At 40.6% G+C, this 24631-nt stretch overlaps 1 protein-coding gene across 5 annotated transcripts in view; it reads right to left on the bottom strand.

Annotated features, from left to right (window-relative positions):
- Nucleotides 1-23285, bottom strand: part of FLRT2 (fibronectin leucine rich transmembrane protein 2) — a 65531-nt gene extending 42246 nt beyond the window's left edge. For 4 of the 5 annotated variants that reach the window (XM_024211896.2, XM_024211894.2, XM_024211897.2 and 1 more), the window contains exon 1: nt 20545-21277. The gene's annotated coding sequence lies outside the window, so the exon portion shown is untranslated. Of the gene's footprint in view, nt 1-20544; nt 21278-23240 lie in introns of those variants that run through there. The other variant, XM_029911431.1, reaches the window with a different exon arrangement.
- Nucleotides 23286-24631: the final 1346 nt, after the last annotated feature.

Here is a 24631-nt window from a genome sequence, read left to right as displayed (position 1 = left end):
TGCCGAACGTTGCCGACCCCTGTTTTAGAACATATATAAATCGCTGGCTGCTCCACCTGGATGCTGGTCCCTTGATCCCTTAATACTTTTATGATAGTACTAATGATATTCTTCTAATTATATGCCTTTGCTTTTATAGCATTTCCATTGACTTGCTTTTCTTTCCTCCAAATACCCTACAAGTATTTCAAACAACAATAGTGATTTTTTTTTATTTAACACTTATATTTTAAACCGATAATGCAAGAGTTGGTAATACTGACAGGTATATTTTCCCCGTACATTTTTGATGCCGCCACTGACATTAAATCTGGACAACTAAGGTGCTTACATTACTAAGATAATGTTATTGCTATTAATAGTCTTGAAGAACTACTGGGTTTGGAGCCACTGCATAAAGTCATAGATGGCTGTATAAAGGCCATTACTTTTATAGGTAGAACATTAAAAAGAACAGGAAACTCCACACATATGACTTTGTACTACTGTACATTTACCTTCAAAGGACCAGAAATGAATTTGACAGGAAGACTACTTGTGAGAAATATAATACTATATAAATGACACTACGGTGCAAGCTAAGTTTATGACTATATAAATATTGATGTTATTAATGCCACCTAGAGTATGCAAGTACAAAATATACCACCACATATTGTATGTAGTGTAGCAGTTTATGTCAGTGAGGCATTACTTCTGTTGCAATAAGATCTGTTTTAAAATGATTTATTGCATTTAAGCTCTATGAGAAAAAAAGAGAGGGAGAGAGGTGTATATGGGGGTATGTGTGCAGAACTTGATAACAAAAAAGACCACCACATTTCCCCTTAAGTTTATTGCTACACTATTCTGCATAGCAATCTAATAATGTTGGATTTGGCATATCTACAACAGGAGCATAATCATCCCATCACTTACATATACCTGGCCTCAATAAAGTGAATGGGAGCTTGGGTGCTCATAAATGGTGGGTTATTTGGAGCCATGAATATTGGATCTGGAATATATACATAACAGATCATATCAACTGGAGTTTGGAGAAGAACTCTGTCAAAGGACAAAGATCTCCTCGGCTCCATTATTCTCTCAATTACTCATACATAGCTCTCCTTGAAGACAAAGATATTGAAGTTCGGGCATGGCTTTTTGAAGCAGGAGATCTGAATCCTGTGAAAATGTTCTACCCTGCAGACTTCATTACTGCTACACCAAATGACCAACATAGATTTAATCATTTTTATCATAAAATCATAGAAATTAGACTTGGTATGCCAACTACTCCAACCTCTGCATTCCAGGCTTGTTTCCAACACTGTTTGCCAGTGCTTTGCCAGGTCTAAATCTAATTGTGTCCAGCAATGGGGCTTCCACAAGTTCCCTTTGGAGACTGTTCCACAGATCTCATCATTAGGAAAATTATCCTGATATTCAGCTTAGTTTAAATGGAAGTTAGAGATATTGTAGTGAAAAAAGTCTTGATTTTCAAAGCTTCTGAATACTCAGCAGCTGCCTTTCATTTCAATGGGATCTTCTGGAGACCTAATACTTTTGAAAATCTGGTTATATAGGGTCCCAATGATTTCAAGGGGGTGACTTACATGCTTAATCAGGGCTTATCTATGGTGAAATATGAGCTTAGGAGCCTACTTTTAGGAACCCATTTGTGAAACACTTGGCCAACATTCGTTAAATTCCAAATTATTGTTACTTATGGTATGTTGACAGTTGCGGAGAAAAATCCGGCATTGGTACAATTATGTTGGACACCAATCAAGATGACATGTACCTTTTATACATCTTTTCATTCTGACTTTGGGGTATCTTCTCATCTCAGTATTTATACATGTGCCATTAATGTAACGGGTATCAAGAAGTGAATAACGTGCACCTTGTTAGATGGTGGTAGAACTTTGCCATGGACTTACAATCTTACAGATACAAAGCAGCTAGATTTTATTCAGATGAATTCTCTTTTGCATAGGAGAAAAAACGTAAAGAAATCAATGTCTTAGCCTTTATAATAAATTGCTAATAAAAGAAAGTATTCAAACATTACTGCCACTTGGATTTTAGACTTTTAGTGCATTTCATGAATTATGTGGAAGGTGACAAGGTTACAGTTAAAACTGGGAGAATAATATAGTAATAGGGGTTTTACAATTTTCACAGCTGAGAAGACAAAATAAAAGTGCTTCTCATTTTATAATTCCCTATAGAAGTCATAGTCAGCCATCCCACACACAGGATAAGAACTCAGGGTATGAAATCCTGGCCCCATTGCCCCATTGACCTTATTGGATATGTTTACACAGCCCACAGCAGTGAGCCTCCCAGTCAGAGCTGATAAATTCGGGCTTGAAGGGCTCACTCTAGCGCACTAAAAATAGTTGTGTAGATAGTGCTTTGAAGTAGCAGCTTAGGCTAGATCTTGGGCTCTGAAACCTAGGAAGGGGAATTGGTTTCAGAGCCTGAGCTGCAACTTAAAGCACTGTCTACACTGCTATTTTTAGGCCTGGTCTACACTAACCCCCCAATTCGAACTAAGGTAAGCAACTTCAGCTACGTGAATAACGTAGCTGAAGTCGACGTACCTTAGTTCGAACTTACTGCGGTCCAGACGCAGCAAGCAGGCTCCCCCGTCGACTCCGCGTACTCCTCGCGCCGAGCAGGATTACTGGAGTCGACGGCGAGCACTTCTGGGTTCGATTTATCGCGTCCAGACAAGACGCGATAAATCGAACCCAGAAGTTCGATTGCCTGCTGCCGAACCAGCGCGTAAGTATAGACAAGCCCTTAGAGTGTTAGCATGAGCCCCACTAGCTCAAGTCTGTTGACACAGGCTGGAAGGCTTACTTTTGTGGGCTGTGTAGACGTACCCATTGGGGCCATTATTTCACCCAGGGCCTTTGACTCCAGAAACACAGATTATTGTCACTTTTGTTAAAGAATGAATTTAAAGTTCATACTTAAATATTATAGTTCTGGTGGTCAGATATGTGCCCAGACAGACAGACACTAATTATTGAAAATGATTGAATGTCATACATGATTATAATGCATAATTAGTGCTGTGTAGGAACTGGAAATTCCATTTCACAGGAAATTCCACAATTTCAAATTTTGTTTTCATTCCAAATCAGAACAAAAATAAATAATTTTGAAATTTTGCATGAAATCAAAATATTTCAATTGTCTTTTGACTTAAAAAGAAAAAGAAATATTAAATGAAAAGTAATTTCAAAATGAAAAATCAAAATGTTCCATTCTGAAATTGTCCTTATCGAAGCACTTTTTTCAAATTTTGTTTCAAAATAAAATTTCATCAAAAGTGATACATTCCTATGGGAAGTTTTGGTTTTGACAAAATGACCTTTTCCAACAGAAAAATGTCCTTGCACAAAAATTTCAGCCAGCTGTACTCAGGATGCTAAAGCCATAGGTCAAATTGATGACCTTATGGTAAAGCTAAAGGCTTGTCTACATTGGCACGCTAAATCAGTGCTGCTGCGATCGATTGCAGCAGTGTTGATTTAGTGGGTGTGGTGAAGATGCAATAAGTCGATGGCAGAGCACTCTCCCATCGACTTCAATACTCCACCTCTCCAAGAGGCAGAAGCTAAGTCAGCAGAAGAGTAGTTCCTTAAGCAGCAATGTAGACCAGGCCTAAAAGAAATTACCTAGCTAGTGTATATGCTTTTCTCTTCTACCCCTAATAATCTAGGAGGATTTTGCAGCTGACTAGTCATACATTCAGAGTGCCAGATTCTGCACAGGTGTGAATCAACACTGGTGTGGCTCCAGAAAGCCAACAGAAGTATGCCAATATACACAAGCTAAGGATCTGACTTAACGTGTGTAAATTACACAGTACATATGCTAATATCAGATTAGTTGGAAATGGGTATTGGAACATCCACTTCTCCTGAGTGTACTCAGACATACTCTAATTATTTGATTTACCAAGAGATAAATCAGTAACTTGCTGCTATATTTTTATGCCACTCATGAAATTACTGTCTCAGTAAGGCAGCGGCAGATACTGCAATGCAATCTCTCAGGTATTACTTTTAGAGATACAATATCCAGCACTGATATAACTACTCAACAGGAGGCACCAGTGCATTGGGTTTGAGGTGCATCAGCTGGCAAAAGCCCTCAGAGGAATACTTCAATATTCATTTGGGAAATTATCTCTGGCCATTCTCTTTTCCAATGACCTGGTTTCATGCTGAAAGCTTTAGGCTAGGAAAAGGGTAACAATGTAATTTTGCTTCAAACAAACAAAAAACAAAGAGCTTGTAGGAACATAGAAAGGCTTATCCTTTGAAAATATATTTCAATTCCCCCCATGTTTCTGGAAGGAAAACATTTTTGGTAGTCTATATTTTACCACTGTTTCATTTAATAATGCAGATCAACATTTATCCAGGGAGCTCTTTCTGTGCTTTAATTCACATTGTATGTCTGCCAACCTGCTGTCTGTTCTGATGACTCTTATTGTTTGCCAGTTATTTTGTGGACCATGCCAGTAATACCACTACAATTAAAGAGCGTACTGGCATTTTCATGAGAAACCTGGATTTTTAGCAGGGGGGATGTAGTGATTTCTCCCCATTTCAAACAGGCTTAGATTTATACCTTAGCATATCTGAATGAATGCTTTCTAGTGAGATCTATCTCAGAGAGAACTTAGCATCATTATGTGTAATGTTACCTTGTGTACATGATAAAGACAATTGCAAATCATGTGCGGTGGCTGCAATTTAACATACATCAAAAAGACCTGATCCTGTGAACTGCTTAACATGTTCAAAACCTATTGACTTTAACTGGAGTTAAAGATGCTCAGCATCCTGCAGGATTGGGGCTCAGTTGTTGACAGAGGATTGTTTCTTCTGGTGGCTCTGAAAAATGAGTGTAGGTGCACCATTCTCAAGGCTTGCAGGAAATAAATTCAGTCTCTGGTATAAGTAAAATCAACTCAGGTTTATGGACAATAAATTCAGTCCCTGGCATAAGCAAACTCAGTTCATCTGGATTAAATTCTCACATACAGCCATCTACATACACTGCAATCAATGGAATTACTCTAACTGTGAACAGAATCTGGCCTTGAGAAAACAGCAGTGACAACTTTAGGGACACTGAAACTCATTCTAGCTCCACTAATTAGTTTATGCTGATTAAGTGCTCTCACAATGCAAAATGCTATGTAAGTGTCAAGGTTTATTATTATTATTCCTCTTTTAAGGTCCCCCTAAGTTCTTTGCTGTGGCTGCTGGTCTGTTACACGAAGTCCTGCTCCCATATGCCACTAGGCCTCTTTTTGCTTGTGCACTGCAAACTCCAGGGCAGTGAAGCAGCAGTTTCTCAGACATAGACCCTTCCTGAGGAAGAGTAATTCTGTTAAATTACCAGCTGTGAATGGTGCCTGGAAGACATCTACGTATAACACTTTCCCGGAGTTCAATGAGAATTCTGTACACAGATGGTATGCAGTATCTGCTTTCATTGTACAATAGGAATGACACCCATTCATATTTCTTGAGTCTTTACAATTTTCATCCTCTGTATCGAACCACAGGGGCCCATAGTCTATGTGTTGAGATATCTAGGCCCTGTACACAGCTTAATGTGTTTGTGAAGGCCTTTCTCTGCCCCGTTTGTGTCTCAGCTTTAGCATTATTTTAAATTAGTTTTGTTGGACTGAATACTCTGGGCTAGACTGTTTCTTTAAGGTGCAGACTTGTGCTGGCTGCTGGTGGTGCTGAACCACTTTGCCCCAAGGGAAGCTCCCGAAATCATTATGCAACAGGGCAGAACTGAGCACCCTGGTTAACTCAGGTTTGTGCATCTTGCTCCTTTGTGTTCCTGGCCTGCTCTGTGACCCACTGCAGCAGAGGGGAAGGGAATGGGACACAGGTATATGTCCTTGCTTCCTCTCAGCCCCCATTGCAGTGCATGGAGGGAGCAGTTCCTCTTTTCTTCCCTGAGCACAGAGACTCCTGTTGCCCAGGCAAGGGATGGAGGAACCCCTGTGCACCCACGTAAGATTCCAATTATAATATTGTCCATTGTTAGCAAATGTGCCCTTGGCTACACTCCTTCATTTTAAAATATTGGTCACTCTGCCACTGAATTTTAAAAGTTACCACTGAATAAGCAAATAAAAACAAAAGTATGTGTAGGTCCTATATATAAATAAAGCTTGCAAATGACCGATGCATTGCATGATCACATGGCATCTGCAAGCACATCAATTAGTTTAATATATGGAGCATATAAGCATCTCTCGTGTCACCTCTCTTTATTCCTCCCAGTATTTCCATCGGCACCTGCAATTCCAGTTCAGGGCTTTCACATAGCTCTGCCACTGCACTGCAGTCCTGATCTCCCGTAGTGCTGAATCTTTCCTGGAGTCAGACTGCTAATTTTTCTGTATTATACAATATTTTTCTGATGTAGATACATATCCACCATTAACAGGGATGAGATCCCTAAGCTCCTTTTTATCTGTTCTTTAAGTAAAGATTTGAAAGTAGGGGCCAGAGTCTTCCCTCAGTTATAGCTGTGTGAGTTTTGAAATAATTCCACAGGCTTTGTTGGATTTAATCTAGATTTACATCGTTGTAAATAAGAAAAGATTTTGAGTATTGTTAGCAAAACTCTGGTTTTCACTCCTCTACCTTCATGTCTGCACTTACTGGCCTTTTTGCCTTTATTGGGACCTGAAGTCTCATAAGATTTAAGTTATATTGAGAGAATGATTCTCAGCTGTGTCAGGCATTATGAGATAATGAGAAAAGTGATTACTACACACCATTGCATTCTCTGTGCCCAGGTCTACTCTAGCGGGGGGGTTGACCTAAGATACGCAACTTCAGCCATTCCCCCGTCGACTCTGCTTCCGCCTCTCACAACCTGGAGTTCGGGAGTCGACAGGGAGTGCAATCGGGGATCGATTTTATCGCGTCTACACTAGATGCGATAAATCAACCCCCGATAAATCGATCACTACCCGCCGATCTGGCAGGTTGTGAAGACCTGCCCTATGTTGCAGCACATATGAAAAAAATGCACACATACATACAGACACACACACATGTGCAAAAACTCTGAGGCAAAGCATCTTGGTGGAAATAGCCTGCAAAGCAAGGAATTAACTGCATGCAAAACAATTAATTAGATTTTTAGCGGTAAGAAAAAAAGATTTTCCTCTTGCCAGGTCAACCCAGAGCTTTTCTTAACACTGTACATTAAGCCAGCTTTGTCCATATATCTATAAGTGATCCTGGATACTCCTTCCTGGTGCAGCTCTCACACATGAGAAATGTTGAGATAGATAAAATCACAGGTCCATGTAAGCAGATCTCTTGTATATTGTCAAGAAGGCCAGTATATTTATGGCTATAAATGCAATGATTTTGATAGTCAGGAGGTGCTGTGAATTTGGGAGGTGGGGAGAGAAAGATACTGTTCATTCTAGTTTTAAAAAACTAACAGTCGGAATTTGGAACACTAATAATTACAGCTGTAATTTGATGTCTAAGTAATCACTCTATTATTAGGTCACTAAGTGTCTGAATATTATCCATTGCTCCCACCAATAATTGTCGGTACTAAAAAAACATCGAGGAGTCCGGTGGTACCTTAAAGACTAACATATTTATTTGGGCATAAGCTTTCATGGGTAAAAACCTCTCACTTCTTCAGATGCCATGAAAGCTTATGCCCAAATAAATCTGTTGGTCTTTAAGGTGCCACCGGACTCCTCGTTGTTTTTGTGGCTACAGACTAACACGCTACCACTCTGATACTTGGCGGTACTAAATTGCACCCTAAATTGCAAGTGCAGGGAAGGGATTCTTAACCTTAAAACTCTGCCTATGTCCATAGGTCTCCCATTGCATATATAGATGACACTCTGGATGAAAAAAATATCCTTTCAGCCCATAAAAAATACTACAGTATTCTACTCTGATGGTCCATGCACTTCAGTTTTACAAAGTGGCATCAGGATACTATGGTGATGAGTATGATATAAGAATAGAATAGAATAGAGGAGGACTTGCCTAATTTAGCTACAATGATTTTAGCACTGACTAACAAAACACTATAGTAGTTTTTATACAATCAATATTGAATCAAAATGTCCTAATCTTCACTCTCCTAGGTTAACTACACCTTGAATATCATTTGAGTCTGTGATGGCAATAGCCAACTGGTTTTTATCTACTAAGCCCTGTCCCCAGCTACCAGTTAGCAAAACCACCCATACTTTGCTTCCCACTGCTGTTTCACAGCTGTGATACAAAGTCTTGCCCTAAATTCTAAGGTTAAACATTCTCTCGCAAAGTATCAGCATTGCTCTTATGTGTTATTGACAGATGGATTATCTTTAGCATCATAACAGCAAGTTGCTCACATGGTTAATATCTCACTTAGACAACTCCAGTATCAGAATACAGACACCTCCAGTTTTAACTGAACCAAAAGGAAGTAGCAAATGAGTAGAGGACATCTGCTATCTTCCTCCCCCCACCATCCCACCCCACCCCCAGTAGTGTTCCTAATGCAAGAGAAAGTATTTAATTCACTAAAACCGATCAGTTACAATTTAATACAAATGCCAAATGTCTAGAGCTGCATCGATAAAATCATTATGCCTGCAGTCTTCTGACACAAGGAGATGAAGGTTAGGCCAGTAAATTTTTCAAAGGCTTATTATATGCCCATGCTGATCAGACGCACATGAGAAGCAAGACTCAATAGACGTAGCAACGGAGGAGAGCCTAAAAATGTCACAGAAATTCATGTGCATGAATTCCAAAGGATCTAGCATTTGTTATAAAACTGACATAAGAAACATGAATTAAAGGATACAAAGATCCCTTAGTAAATTAAATAACTAAATTCTACATTTCTTTCTGAAGCCCGCAAGCTACCCAGAGCAAATTATTAGTACAATGCTAAAATTGATCTTAAATGATCTCTCGTTCAAAAGTCCCAGCATCTACTTGAGTCCATGGCCTTTAGAAGAGGAAAAGGGTTTAAGCCTTCACAAAACAGACAAATAATACTATTCGCCATTGTGTTTAGAGTGAAAGAATGATGCTATATTCAAAGCTCTGAAACCTAAAGTCCTCTGTTTATTTAAAGGATAAAGAGGGCAGAAATAGTCACAGAAGAAGCTTCCAGAATACCTCTCCTCCCCAGTACAAATACACCTCACTGAGGAATAAGGAAGGATGGACTTGTGGTTAAGACATTGCAGTTGGACACAAAGTTCAGTCATGATACCATTCTTGAACTAAAGAAAAACATAAAGACAGAAAATGTATAGAAAATGTATATTGTTCTATTTTTTATTCATGCCTGGTTTTATGAAACACAGACTAGAAGACTTCTGAAAATCTGCCAGAATGCAGGTTTCTTACAAACACATGAAAAGATGTTTAAAAAACTATTCTAGGTTGCATTTTAGTGCTTTGAAAATGGGAGACACATAATAATGAATCAGGCGTAGTATGGCCAGGTACACAAGTTTCCTGAGGCACTGTCAATGCAGCTCAGTCACACACCTGTCTTGAAACTGTTCAATGGATCTAATTTGTGAAGTGCTTTTCCCATATGGGAAAATATCCACTACAGGCTTAGCTGAGACCAGCCAAACTCATTTCATTTGTGATTTAAATAATCTTGGAACATGGATCTCATAGTATGTAGGGCTAGTGTATTAACCCACACAGTGCCACCTTTTCATTGGCCTTTTCCCCCTACCTCTTTTAGGGCTGTAGTAACGGGATCCTGGTCACACTCTGCAAGATTGCCTGGCACCACGTACACATGCATATTGTCCCAGATACTACTGATGGTCCCTGGAGAACACACAAATCATACAAGTGACAAAGCCTCATACTCACAACAGGTACATCCATCAATAGGATATCCTTACTCCTGGACGGTCTGTTCCCTTCTCCTTATGAACCCATAACTGGCATGGACATAAGAGGGAATTTGGACTGCATAAAGAAAGAGATCCTTACACACAATGTAGATTTAATCCATTGTATGTACCACTTTTCATCACTTCACTGTGTGTAGAATGCAATGCCAGGTTCTACTTCGCCTTCAACTGAGGGGGTGGGAAGAGAGAGCTCTATAACATCTATAACATCCGTGTAGATTTTGATCAACATTTGACCTACCAGGGATTTAATCAACAGGACAGCATGAAACAGGAAATAACATGACAATGCTATATGCTTAAGAGCAATTAGCAATTTACTTATAAAGAAGAAGCAATAACTACACATTTTAGCATTGTTTTCAACATTTGGGGCCCCATTGTACTATCTCCAGATTTCTTCTGATTTAAATGGAACTCTTTTCAATGTCAAATGAGAGGCTTAATGCCACCAGAAATCTACCTGGCTCTAGAAAAGTAGATGACTTATATCCCAAATCATCAAGAATCTGAAATTAATTGACAAGAAATGCTGTTAGGTTATAAATTATGTATTTTAAATAACATATTTCCTTAATTAGTATGAGCCATGTCATGTCCCTTTGATCCACATACGTGGGGTGGACTTTCTGTACACAGATCTCCCATGTTTGCAAGGAAAGGTTGGGATCAACTGTTTCTTTACCATTATCCCCCCTATGTCCCAGATACTACAGAGATCTTTCAAGAAAGCATGCCTAGGAAGGGAGAATGAAAAGGTGGAATAGGGTTAGTGATGGGGACACAGAAGAAACTCAGATGTACTTGTTGCTTTGAACACTGGTTGTTTACCTCTTCATTTCACCCCCTTGGCCAGTCATTACAGATTACTCACTTTCATCCTGTTTTCCCTGGTCATTTTCTAATCACTTTCCCCTGCTGGCTCTCATCCTGTACAGGCACAATGCTGCAGTGTTTGAGTCACAAACACAACATGGGCAATGTTTAAATCCAAATAAAAAGATTGTTTAATTGGAATTTTAAATAAAAAATTGTTTTTATCTTAGCTTTGGTAAAAAACTTGGTTTTACAAAACCTAATTGTGAGTTCTAATTAGCCTAAAGAACTGGCAACTTTATTCACCAGATCCTTTCTGGTTGGATGTCTTTATACAACTAATACTTCAGAAGTCCTGTCTCTGGCTGTGTTGTGTAAAATGAGAGAGAGTCTTACTGTCTAAATACGAACATACATCAATAAATTCACCCCAGTTAGTGCAAGGGAATGTAAATTACACTCCTTTAATAGTCAGGGCTGCTAAACCTCGCATTTGTTCCCTTCCGGGGCACAATAGCTGTTCTTTCTGCCTGGCATGAGATGGTACTCTCCTGCCAATCATGGTCATCATTCAACCCAAACCAATACATAGATTATACTTGCACAACTCCTTAAAATCCCTGACTGTTTCCTCACCAGATATAACACAAAGTAGCCTATGAACTCAGACTGATATTTTTGAAATTCGGCTATGTTTGTTCTCTTACTAATATTCGGGGAGTAGGGTAGGGTGTGGGACATTGTCTCTTGGTGGGTACATGTATAACCAAACCATCATCCTGCAACTTGTAAAATATGACTGCATAGGAGATACTGATAGCCTAAGGGAAGTTCTGGATAATAGAGACTCATAATCAGAATTCCCATGTATTTGATCCAATACAGTTTCCATCAATGTCACAGAAATATGGGTGGTTGTGAAATTCAGAGTCATCATTGCCCCTAGAAACTGATGTATACACTTCCAACTTTGGACAAATGAAGGGCAAAGAACTCATGCCAAAAAATTCCAATCAGACAACTCCTTAACCTTAGGGTGGCTGCTGAAACTTACAGTAGTTCAAGATCTAGCAGTTTCAGTTGGTAGCACATGACCTACTTATGCTGATGCCCAATCCATCTACTTTTAATCAAACTGCCCCTTTATCTGTAAATCCCCAATCACAACATGTAGGATGTGTGGATCTGCTGATAAGAAATTTTTGCAGGAAAAGAGAATCTGGGCAGATAACAGTTTTATTTCCAGGGCTGCTGGCAGCAACTCTAACACCTCATTTATTCCAGATTTATAAAGGTCCACTGTGTAGATCTGAGGGTAGAGCTGAACATTTAACAGCTATGGTAACAGAATGTGTACCCACACACTATATTTGATGCTAAATATCAAGTTAAAATGATATTGATCATATTATTCCAATTTGGAATGAAAACAATTATCTTGTTAGCATTTAGTTTTCCATCAGGCCCGATTCTCTACTCTGTTACACTGGTTTTACAGCTACGTAATGTGATATGATTTCAATGGAAATATACCAATCTGACATTGGTATACTAGCTAGGCAACTCAGACCCATAGTCTTCCAAAAGAAATGGTAGTAACCCAACTGCATGAGTCATTTAAAACTGTACTGGACAAAGTAATACTTTTGGGAGCATTCCTGTATTGGCTATGACAGCAAAGTAGAGCAAAAAGGAGGACAGACAAAACTGAAGGCATCTTTTCCATCTCTACATTCTGTGATAACACTAATTCCTATGTATCCTAGTCCAATAAACAGTTATGTGAAAGGTCTGAACTAATTAGTCTCCAAAATCAGAAGGAAATGAACTTGCCAAATGAGCCTTTGTAATTCAAATTCTCTTAAAGGGTTTTCTTTCTGCCATAAATATAATTCTGTATACACAGTATCATATACATGGAAGATTTTGTTAAAACAGTTCATGGATAAAGCAATTAAAGCAATAGTATGTTAGCTGGTCTGCTACAGAGATTATGAAAAGTGTGTGTATATGGTGATGGGAGATCTAACACTGTTCACGGCATTCAGAGTACAAATTTTACAAAGAGAGATATACTTTGTATTCTTTTATTGCCTATTTTCAAAGCTATAATAGTAGACACTTTTCTCTCTGAGTAAAGACTGTTATTGTGTTATACACCACTGCTAAAGCAAGAGGTTCTGAAATTAATTTTGTCAAAAGGTGAAAGTAATTTCTCAAACAAAAAGAGTGTGCTACTGGCAGGATGCATTTTACAGTTTTCCGCTGAATTGCAGATCAACTTAAAAAACAATAACAAAACAAAAGCATCCTCCCTAAGCACTATGACATAGAGCCAGAGCAAAATATTTCAAAGGTCACTGTTGGGCATATACCAATTTGATACAAAGAGTTAAATGACACAGTTTGAAAGGGCTTTTATTCATTCATTTATTCATGTACGTGTGCTGCTACATTCATGCAGTGTTACATTGCATACCCATCTGCAGCATTAGACAACTTTGTTTTTAGATTGGCCTTTGTTCATTTCATTTTCAAGGTACTGAAATGTATGCTGGACAATCACCCTTTTCAAATACATAATTGTACATAAATGAAAAAAGTGAAATTCATTTTCTGTGGGCACTTGAGAGGGGAAAATGTCTCAGGTGGCATTTGAGACATTTAAAACAAGACTGGATGATTTACAGAGGACAGTCTTGAGCTAGACAAGATGACCTAATAGGTCTTCATCTCTCTCTTTTATGATTCAGTGAACAATATGTGGCTAACAGTAGTAAATCAGTAAAGAGAGATGCAATATGCATGTGGAACATTACTATATTTGGTTGGAGTCTTCTAACTGTGATCCAGAGCAAACATTGGAAGTACTGATTTCACACCGCCTTAGGCATTTTTTCTATGCTTATTATTTATTATAAAGCAATCTTAACTTTTTCAACTGATATGACTTAAGAAAGAAAATTCAGCCTGATGGAACTTGTAAATAGCCCTGAAGTCTGGTTAGGATAAGGGATAAGATGAAAAGCTATCACAGGCCAAATCCAGCTCATTGTTTTCAAGGGGATTGCTCATGAAAATGAGGCAAACTAGATTTGGCCCAGGAAGCCAGTCACATAGACTGGTGTAACTTAGCCCTGCAGAAACCTTTCAATGCTGGCGCAACTATCGCTCACAATCAGGGATGCCTCCACTCCCAGTCCAAAAACAAAATTACGATGAGATACTAAAATACTGCTGACAAATATTCCCACTTTTACAGATACTCCAGGTCTTTAACTAACATCATTTCATACACAAAATAGTTCACTACATCCAGCTTGCCAATGAAAAAATAACCCAAAGCGAACCTTTCAAGCCTGGTCTACACACAGCTTGTGTATGGGTATAACTCTGTTGGTTAGGGGGTATGGTATTTCACTGAAATACTTGTATAACCCCAAGTGTGGACACAGTTATATCAGTATAAATGTGCCTTGAGCCAGTATAGATTGCTTCCCGCCTGTGTGGGAACGTTTATATCGGTATAACTGCAACCACACTAGGGGAATTGTACTGCTTTAGCTATCCCAGTATAAAATCAACTTGCCTATGTCAGGGTAGCAGGATTGGCCACACAGTCAAAAAACTTAATTGTGACATTGTTTTTCATCCATAGAGTTTTGTTTAGCAGTTGTATGTATCATTTTCTAGAGAGTCTCCCGAATAAATCATCAAAAGCAAGGCACATAAATCCAGATGGAATGTTCATAGTGCTGACTTGACGCCCAATTCGACTGATATTAATGAGAGTTGAGAGCACTCAATACCTAGAAGACTGGGATCCATGGTCTAGAAACTTACAGTGAAGAAAAAAAAATCTAAATTATCTTTTTGTTGGGGTTGCGTTTCTATTGACAAAAGCAATTTCTGATTTTTTTTTTAAAACTGACAGTAACTTTACTCAATCATGGGAGGTTTTGTAGGACAATTCAGGGGAGACATTGTTGCGCTTTAATTGTTACCGCAGTTGCTTTTCTTCTATGTGAAGAAAGTACAGGAGAGTTAAAGTGAGGGAAATGTTTGTAATTTTTAACCTAGGGGGTATTTTACCCTATGATTGCTAAATTGTGGTCAAGTTGCAATCTATGACCCTGAGGATTTGTGTCTGTGTATCTATATCATGCATATCTATATCAAATACTAGAACACATGCAATCAATTCTACATCTCACACAAGTAACCCTTATGCATGAGAGAAGTCTTGTTTACTTCTATGGAACTACCCAAATAGCTAAGAACTATTTGTGTGACTAAATGGTGTAAGACTGTGCCTTTGGTTAAGAAGTGAAACATTCTCTTTGCTCTAATTTTACTTTCCCTATTGTTTTTTGATTAAGCAGTGATATGAGCTGCCAACTTCAGTAGGGAAAGACACAATCTTACAGTATGAGCCTATTTCAGTCCTGATAAGGTGCTGATAATGCTTTCCATGCAGGGATCTGACCTTTTCTGGCTTTAATAGATCATGTAATATTTGTGTACAGTTTATAATAGCTGCTGTGGGAGAAGTGCCTAGCACCAGCTTGCACAGGTATTACTGTAGGCAGAAGTCATTGCAAGTGGAGGCCCAATAGCTTTACGAGGAATTTTTTGATGGAAGGGAGTGGTATTTTAAAATCATGTGGCCTAACCCTGCACTTCTCACTCAAATTCATTGATATTAATAGGAATCTTGCCTGAGCAAAAAGTGCAGAACAGAGCCGTTGGCTTATTTCATTATTTCAAAAGGCAATTGATTGGATGTCTGCCAGTATGAGAGCTGTTTTATTTTTAGTAAATCCCAATTAAATTATACATAAAACAGCCTTTTGAACAGAGGAGAAATCATCCCTCTCTCTCTCCCCCCGCCCCCCACACCTTCTGGCCACCTCAATCCAAGTAGTTCTAATATGGTACCATGTTGGGAAGAGGAGTGTTAAAAGGAACAAAGGATCCTCTCCTGCTTAACTCTTACTCAGGATCTGGCCCCACATAAGTAAAGACTTACAGGATCAGACCCTAGATTATCATGAGTATTTAAAGGTTATCTCCCCAAATATATTTCAAAATTATTCTTTTTGTTTTAATTTCTGTGACTGGGGTTTTTAACCCATAACTGTCACAGAGAATTACAATATTAATTTATCAGTTGAATAGCTGGCCAGTGATTAATAATTATGAAGGTGGCCTTTTGACTTGAAAGCCATGTCAGAAAATTTTCTGTGACCTTTCGGTACTCATGCTCTGTAAGGGCCTGATCTTGCAATGTGCCAATCATCTCCTGTGAGATGCAGAGCACCCTTCACCTTGCACGAACTTCAACGGGGGCTGAGGAGTGCCCAGCACCTTGCAGGATTGAGCAGGATGGACCTGATCCTGCATCGTTTGAAGTTTATGAGAGTTTTGCCTGAACAAGGTCTGCGGGGTCAATTTCAATGACACTGGTTTCTTGAATGAACCACAAGGTCTACACGCTTATATAAATACATCCTCACATTAAACTAAGTTAAGGAAGGTTTCTTTTAAAATACATTAATAACATGGTTCCAATTTGAGGTAAAATATACAGAAGACCTTTAAGCAGCAGAACTACGAGCACAAGATTTCTTTTTCTTTTTCAAAAATGATGTTTACAGAACTCTTTATGCATCATTAAGTTTTCTGGAATCCTGACCATAGCATGATGGATTTGTTTTAAAAGGTTGCTGGTGTTTAGTTTTGATTCACTTCAAAGGGGCATGTCAGAAGGAAGAAAATAAAGGCAGTTAGTTGCGTAAATCACAAGTAAAAAATGAGAGGGAACATGAAGGTTCCAACAACTTTGCCATCAACTGAAAATAACAACATTTATTGTACTAATACAAGCTTTTACTGTTTGATGCAACTAGAATATATTTGGTTTAAGGGAGAATAGTTTTTATTTAAAATATTTTTCATAGGGTTAGTGGTGGTGGTGCTGGGTTTTTTTTAATCTGTTTGTTTTAATAAAAGAGCTCTAAAAAGTAATAGGGTTTAATAATCATGCTTAATGGTCATTTTCTTTGTCAGTTAATTGAAAAGACTAGGTCAAACATTACTAGAGGGGAAATAAACCTAGTGTCTTCAATATATGCTAATTTAGCCTTCTTTAAAATAGTAACTTTACTGTTGTATCTTTCTGCTCCCTTTAAACACAAATATTTTCCACAAGTAAATGCAAATCTGTATCTTTCTGCTGCAAATACAAGCTCTTTTAATTTTTTTAGCAAATAAATAAATAAAAAGCCACATAAAAGCTCCTGAGTAAAGACTGCCCAAGGGGAGGGAGAAGAAAACAAAACAAAACACCTAAAACCACCATATTATCAAGCAGTAATGCACCAAATACAATCTGGAACCTGCCAAACAATGGTATCCACCCACCTAAGAAATGTGCTAATCTAAATCCTCAATTGCTGTTAACAATAATTAACTAAAACATGAAATATGAATGTGGATACAAGCAAGAGACAAATTAGTATTGAAAAGCTGTGTTTAATAATCTCCTAAAGAGACCATCTGTTTATAAAGACCCCTTTTCCCTTGATCTCTGACATGTATTCATAATATAGACACAGCTGGATTTTTTTTTCTTTTTTAAAATACCTTGATACTATAAAGTCCTACCTACAGTATATCTGGTCCAAATGTTTGTCTCAAGTTTCAGTTGTTATGAAAGCACTCTGGGGCAATAAAATTTCACTTACAATCATCAGGCTTTGGAGTAAGTATTAAAACATCAGATGGACTGCACTGCTTTCTTTATTGGCATTGGACAGTACTTGATTTATTTTTTTAACGCTGATTGTATTCTCAATGCTCTCTGGAATAGCTGTCTAGATGTCTCTTTTTCTTTAAATTACTAGTACTTACTTGGACTTGGGTTTGTTTTGTTTGTTTGTTTGTTTAAATAGTTGTTAAATTACATTACCAACAGAGGACACTACTTTGGGAAGATTGCAAGAAAGTTAGGTGACTTCTAGGTATCAAAAAGCAAAGCAATTCATATACCATGTTTTCAATCTACTTTAGAGAAGAAGAGAGAAAAAAACATACACCATTGATCCTACACTTCTCACAGATAGAGGTCACTAATGGACTGAATTTGAATCAGTGTGGTAGAAACCGCAAAGTTATATGAAAGTAATCTAGTGAAAAATGAACTCATTTTGAGATTAAAGAAGAGGTAGCAGAGATGATTAAGAAAAGCCCTCACCTTCACAGAAACAATGTTATCCTAAAGGTACCCTCTTTCCAGTCTGTTAAACTGAAAGTGCCGTACTGGGAAAGCCTGATACTGTTGCATATTTGAACTCCTGCTTGTTTTTGAGTTTGTAAACCTCAGTTTACCTTTTTCTTCTGTTAAAGGGTATGGAAAAATCAAACCTGATAAGATTCTGCACTTTGGAGATCTGCTATTTTAAGCAATTCAAGACTAGCACATTCTTGATTCTGGATTGAAACCATAGCCCATGTAATGCAGATTCCAACTAGGAGGGTGTAGAGTTGCTATAGGGTGATATGCCTGAATCCTAAATCAAGCTATCCAACAGGCCAGGATATAAATGTGACTTGTAACAGTGGCTCAGATTAGATCCAGACAGAGGCAAACCCGGATAAAATATCATCATAAGAAATATAGGGTGTATGTGTGTGTCAGGAGGGAATCTTTTTAGAATACCATGTGCATTCCAACACAATTCCTCTTTGTTATAGCCTTGGACTTTGAAAACTGTGAGGAGTCTTCTGATCACAGATAATTTTACAAGCACTGCATTAACACAGGGATTGGAATTGCTTCATTTACAGAGTTTCTGGCCTGCATGATCATTCTTTTAACTGCCTGGCTACCCAGTCAGGAGGGAGAACAGCAATGTAGATGGCAAATCCCCTACAAATGGAGAAGTTCAAGGTGCATATGCAATGCCCCTTCATAGCCCAGTAGCAGGGGCTAGTTGCATAGATATTTTGCAATGTTTCATTCTGGATTCATTTTCAAGAGAAACATCAACCTGGAACAAATCAGCATTGTTTTTTTTTATACAAGTCACTTTTTAAACTTAGTAATTATGGCTTTTAGAGGCATCTGTTGTATCACAGTGATGCATAGCCATGCCCCAATGATAGCAATGCACATTATGACTCTATTTCAAAGAGAGAGAAAAAAAGATTGATTGGTGCTGTACCTTTAAATTAATTTGGAAAAATGACAGAAGGCTAGTATTGTTCTCCCCTCCCCCCGCACACACACACACTTTCATTTCCATATAGATTTAGAGCCCTCTCAGTGAGTTTTCTCTAAATCCATGGTTGAATAAAAGGTGCCTTTGGGTAAAAATCACATCATGCCATGAATGAGGTGCATGGGAGGTTTGTGGCGGGGGGAAGGTTTCTGAGTAAAGATTGTAGGATTTGACTCCACATGTTAGATCAAGCTTGAGGTCTATTAGATTCTATTAGTTTGCAAGCTCTGAGAAGTTAGATGCAGTAAATAATTGTGTGTGTGTGAGAGAGAGAGAGAGAGAGAGAGCGCTCTCTCTGGAGTATCTCTCCCGCTTCCCAGAAAATGCAACCAGCCTCTTCTTTTCGGTTTAGCAGGGGCTATGCGTGGCCAAAAAGCAGCATCTGAAGAAATCTAATTAGCACCTTCCACACACTGCACAGGCATTTACACGGGTTTGTACCTTTGACTTTATTAGCTTATTATAAGCCTTGAAACAGGTTTCCTCCATTACAATTAATTAAAAGCTCCTGTTGACTGATTCCCACTCCAAGGAGAAGGTAGGTAGATTCTCCCTTACTTTGCAGCCGGTGTTTTGTTTTTGTTTTTACCCTCACACGATGGAGAGGGGTGTGTGTGTGTGTGTGTTTTAAATAATCACGATTTGACTATTTACATTAGAGGCTGCTGTGTATTTGGAAGACTTGATGCAATTGTTTCTCTCTTGCGCTCACTCATGCACCCACCCCTGTTCATGTCGCTATAGATAGGGTTCTGATGAATTCTGATGCTTGTACAGTTAGTTCCCTTTTCTCCCCTTGTCTGTTCATTTGGATTTCTTAATGCTTGTCAGCAGTGAGCAATCTGCCATCTCTTCCTAACCTGGCTCATCTGTTAAAGTTCCAGTTGCCAAAAAGATTTCCCCCCCCCCAAAAAAAATCAAACACTATTTCCACCCCTCGAGATTACAACTCAGAGGTTCGTCTCTACAGATCTTCTAGGTGTTTCCTTTGAAAGCTGGAGCCTTGTTTCTCTATCATGGAGAGGTTGGGGTGCACATACGTGCGCGGGGAGGAGGGTTGTCTTTTGTATGGATGCTAAAATGGTAGCGGGCAATCTATCGTCATTAAAATGATTTGCGATAATGAGGGTGAAAGCTTTGAGATCCATTCAAAATACACTCTGATTGAAACAAACCAAAGCCAGGAAACTTACACTGAAATTCACTAACTGGCGTAAAATAACCGAGCAACCCTCCTGACACTTGTCACATACCATTCATAAATCTGTGTGTCTGTGTGTCTGTCTGTCTGTCACACACACACACACACACACACACACAGAGTCTTAATGCGATGGAGGGTGATATTTTTAGTATAGAACCCGATCCTGGATCATTAACTTCTTACCTCCTTCTATTGAGGTAGGGGGGTAGCTGCAAACTGCTGGGGAACTGGAATTAGCAGGGAGGAAAAGGGGAGAAATGAAATCCCATCTGTACCTGGCAGGGCTGGGAATCCTTCTCCGGCACCGATCATAATCCCCCTCTGCGCCTTTTGCCCCCCACACCAAAACTTTTGCTGCAGCTGACGGCGCTTCTCCTTGGTGGTGGCCGTGCCGGTCGCCTTTGGCAGTATCCAATGTGGTGCGGGCGAAAAACTGCCGGAGCCCGAGCCCGCCCTGCAGGCTCCGCTTCCCCGCAGGCTGGCGCTTGCCTGCGCCTCCTCTCCGGAGCGCTCCGTTCCCCTTCTCTCTCCTTCCTCCCTTAGGAGGCAGCGGCATCATCCTCCCCCTTTCTCCTCCACCTCCTCCTCCAACGCGCAGCCCAGGGCGCTGGCATCCCCAGCACACTTTCTCTCCGCGCTTCTCTCCCTGCCCTCCCTCTGCCCCCAAATAAATAAAGGAAGGAAGGGAGGGAAGGAGAAGCCGAAGGAACCCGATCAAGCCTGGTCGTTTTCTCCGCTGGAGACGATGAGTGGATCACATGAGGAGGAGCCACACAGACCCAGGACCCCGTGAAGTCTCAGGAGGGACCGGACACATATGTGTGAATAGTCGCGTGTCTGTCGGTCTCCCTCTCTCTCCTAGTCCTGGGCTTGCTTTCAGCTGGGCTTGCAGGCTGATCTTAGCCGTTATGATGCCCCAGATCTGACTATTCCCTGCTAATGTAAGTCGTGCTTTTTTCTCTCTCTCTCTTCCCCCCTCCCTGCCTGACACCCCAGGGAGATGTTTACAGTAATGAATTCAGTTGATAGCCATCTCTCTCTCCCCCTCTCCTGGAGTCCCTCCCACATTGCTAGTTTAAAGAATGCTTGGAAGGCAGCGCTGGGCTGCAACCTAGAGCTTTCCAAGAGGCAAAGTCAGGCTCTGGGTTGTTGTTTTTTTAACCCACCCCTTGCCGAAAGCGGTGTCTGCTCCACCAGAATAGTGCCTACGCGAAATGTACTATATGGCGCTGGCAACGCGAAGCATCCTAGAAGTGTGTTACAGTCTAGATGCGGGCCGATGTGTGTGGTTAGTTGTTTTAATTGCAAAGAGGGGTTCTCCTCTCGCCAAATAGCTGTGCCAAAGAAGGTAACACCGGCAACATAGCGCTATTCTTGCATAATGAATGCCCCCCTCTCCCCGTTAGGAATAAGGCCACCGTGTGATCTGCGACTGTTCCTTTCTCCTGTCTGAGGGCTGTTGGATCATATCAACGGGGATTATTTTAAATAAAAGAAACTCCCGGGGCCAGTGATCCAAAAGAAGAGGTGCCCAAATTACAATAATCCTCTCCGCCAACATGGCGTTATTTCACGTACGTGCAACCTCTGACGATTTCTCTCTCTCTCCCTTTTCCCCCTCTCTACGAACTTTTATCTGGGAAATAACAACAAAACAATAAAATCATATCACTGGGGAAATAAACGGATCTTTTTTTAATACGCTGTCTGATTGCCGTGATCAGCCAGCCAGATTTAAAACTGCTGGAGAAACCTGAGGATGTATTTTATGGCCAAGTATGCCTTGCCATACATATCAGATAAACCCCATACTGATGTCTTGTACGGAGCCAAGAACCCCTTTTAGGGTTTTTTGTTTGTTTGTTCTGTTTTGTTTTTTGCACATTTTCCGGATTGTCTGCATTTCTCTCAGTGGAAAAGAAAAAGAAACAAAAAACAACCCTTCCTAGTTCTGTAGTAAGTGCCTGCCATGTTCTAACAAGTCCAGATAAACGCTGTGTTATTTAATTTTGAAGAGCAAGTTACAATATAGACTTTCCGAGGGGAGGGGGGGCATGGCTACCTAGAAAGTGCAGGACACAGACTGTGTTTTAAGTTATTATAGAGGTGGGGAGAGAGGAAAAGAGGGGGGAGAATAGGTGAATTCGATCAATTCCATGTGTCTATTAGCCAGGAAAGGCAATTGAAGTGTCTCGGGATGTATTTATTCATTGCCTTTGGCTGCATGATGAACTTGCAATTTGTCTGTTCATCTGTAGTTTAAAAGTGGAGCCATCTGACATCGGTTTCTAAATCTTATTCTAAATTCATTTGGGGTCTAAATTATTGCCCCCTTTTCAAGGGCATACCTCATCCTGAGGCCGCTTGATGTGGGATGCTCTATTTGATGCAATCAATAGAGATGGCCAATGTTTTAGAGAATGGACTTGTGCGCAATATTCTGTGCCCCTCTCTCCTTTATAAACCCCCTCCACACACACAACCACCACCACCAGCTCTACCACCACTTTGACTTTCCCTTCCACGCGCCAACCTTTTCCCACAGTGTAGTGCCCTTAAAGGTGGATAAAAAAAGACGACAATTATAGCGCACTGAAATAGCCCGCACCCCAGACAAGTTGTATTGCAGAAGTGCGCTGAAAAGAATGCCACGGGGCAAATCAGGGGCGAAGGGCAGCCTGCCTGTGCCATCTTGCCAGGAACTTCCCTCAGCGGATGCAACATCAAAGCTTGCTGCTCACTACACTGCCCAGTCCCGGAGCTTTATTTCCCCGAGCACAGCAGAAGTCGCCTGTGACCGCCACCACCCCTGACCTTGATCTTACTTCCAGATGAGACATGTATCTACCCCGGTGCAGTGCCGTGACCGGGGAGGGGGGAGACTAGAACATCCTGCCCTTCTGTAGGCACTCGGGGGGTGGGGGTGATAGGAGTTGTCTGCATGATGCCAAACACCTAGCGGCTTTATTACCTTTGCAGCACAGGGGTGGCAGGTGTCTTCTCCAGAGTCCCACAGGGATCAATAGGATTCTGTTCACAAAGCATAGCTAAGGCGCTTGTGCCGCGACTTCGCCCGGGCTCAGACAGGAGTACTGTGCAAACCAGGGAAAGCTGAAGCGCAGAGCTGGCACCGTTCAAGGCAGGGTGGAAATAATCACCAATGAAGAGAAGGGCTGTTGCCATCAAACCTACTCTCTGCGTGCAGCTTCATGCTGGCCCCGAGGAATGAAAGTAACGCCAGCCCTAAGGGGTTAAAATCGGACCTAAACATTCCAGAGAATGAACGGAGTCTTTCAAAGCTCGATTCGGAATCTTTTTTTAAAGGGCCAGGAGCCCTGTTGGGTGGGGAGTGGGGGGAGGGGGGGTTAAAGGTAATTATTTTAAAGTTAGTTTTACTGAAGCTGAGTGACTGGTACAAGGTGAGAGACATTTTCTCCTTGTCAACCCCTACAAATAGACTTTTTTTAAAAGCTATAAATGGGACTGATTGCAAGAGATGTTTGCTGTACTATTCCCCCCCCCCCAATGATAGAGCCGCTCTCACAAATGCCTGACTATAAGTGGTGCTGGAACTAGGGGTTCTGCAGCACCCCTGGCTTGAAGCGGTTTCCATTCTATACAGGGTTTGCAGTTTGGTTCAATGGCTTTCAGCCACCCCCACTATACAAATTGTTCCAGCACCCCTGACTGACTCGGTGAGGTCTGCTTTGCGTAGCGATGTTGGAGCTTGCTGCTCTGACCTGTAGGCTCAGAGAGTGCCCATAGAGTTATGTCTGGCTCCCCCATCCCAAGTTAAGGTCAGAGAGGGGGGGGGGGGGTGTTTAGACCAACACAGTCGTCAATTCTAGCTCATCCCATCCCAGAAGGAAAGTTGCAACTGACCCAGCTGTTACCTGCTGCAGCGGAAGTTCCTCCTAGGGATCTCACCCAAACCCCACTGGGTCAGGAAGGTTGAAAGGAGAGAAGCTTGCAGAAGAGAGGGACTCCTGCATGGTATTGTTTTAAGGATCACCACCAAGGTCTCCTTTTTTCTACAGCTAGCGATGGTCACCATCACCCCAGCTTCCTCTCAAGGAAAGGGGGAAAGGAAAGGCGCTTCCGGAGCTGCTGTCCAGCTGGCCATTGAACCCTGACACCCCACTGGCTGGCACTGACCGAGCTCACGACTGAAATGGTTAAAACGCCCGTTTTATTTTTTTATGTTCTTCCCCCTTCCCCCAGCGCTTCCAGCTCAGCAAGGCTGAGCGATCTTATCGATGTGTGATCATTACTCACTGGTGACAAGCGGAGCTGCAGAACTCCTAAGTGAGTGTGACAGCTTTCCAACGTGTGGCTGCAGCGCACCCAGCCTTAGACATATTC

The sequence above is a fragment of the Terrapene carolina genome, unplaced genomic scaffold (assembly GCF_002925995.2).
Source record: "Terrapene carolina triunguis isolate 2854851 unplaced genomic scaffold, T_m_triunguis-2.0 Scaffold96, whole genome shotgun sequence".
Classification (NCBI taxonomy): domain Eukaryota; kingdom Metazoa; phylum Chordata; order Testudines; family Emydidae; genus Terrapene; species Terrapene triunguis.
This window is presented reverse-complemented; position numbering and strand designations above follow the sequence as displayed.